The sequence below is a fragment of the Nymphalis io genome, chromosome 7 (assembly GCF_905147045.1).
Source record: "Nymphalis io chromosome 7, ilAglIoxx1.1, whole genome shotgun sequence".
Classification (NCBI taxonomy): domain Eukaryota; kingdom Metazoa; phylum Arthropoda; class Insecta; order Lepidoptera; family Nymphalidae; genus Nymphalis; species Nymphalis io.
Genome location: NC_065894.1, coordinates 11,546,565 through 11,547,300, shown reverse-complemented (window position 1 = coordinate 11,547,300; position 736 = coordinate 11,546,565).

Below are 736 nucleotides of genomic sequence, written 5' to 3'. Positions count from 1 at the left end.
TGTACTTGTTTCATTCCTTGGTGATTCCTTTCTAAGGTGAGGTGGCCTAGTGGTTAGAACGCGTGAATCTTAACCAATGACCGTGGGTTCAAACCCGGGCAAGCACCACTTTTTTATAATTCACCTCGTGCTTGACGGTGAAGGAACACATCGTGAGGAAACCTGCAAGTGTCCAATTTCATTGAAATTATGCCACACGTGTATTCTACCAACCCGGATTGGAGCAGCGTGGTGGAATAAGCTCCAAACCTTCTCCCCAAAAGGAAGAGGATGCCTTAGCCCAGCAGTGGGACATTAACAGGCTATTACTGTTACTACTGTTACTGTTTCATTCCAAACCCTATATCTACAATGTGTTCTAAGGCTGTTTATAATTAAGGTAAGTTACGAATTTTATGTTATGCAATACAATATACGTGTTGAGTTAATACATAGTCACGCCACAATTTGATATATAATTTTACCCTAGAAACAACCTTGAAATCTATTAAATATTTAAAACAAAGGACATAAATAGATGATGTTAAATAGATTTAAAAATAAAATATAACCGTTTATTAACTTCCAATAGAAAATATTGTATAATGATTTAGATTTTGTGTTCGAAAAATGATGATTAATTTTTTATTATATAATATTTGCATAAACGATTTTCTTGCTGCGCTAAGCATATGATTTTGATTTATGGTATTAATTTGATTTAGCAGCTTATAATAAACATAAATATATAGCACAG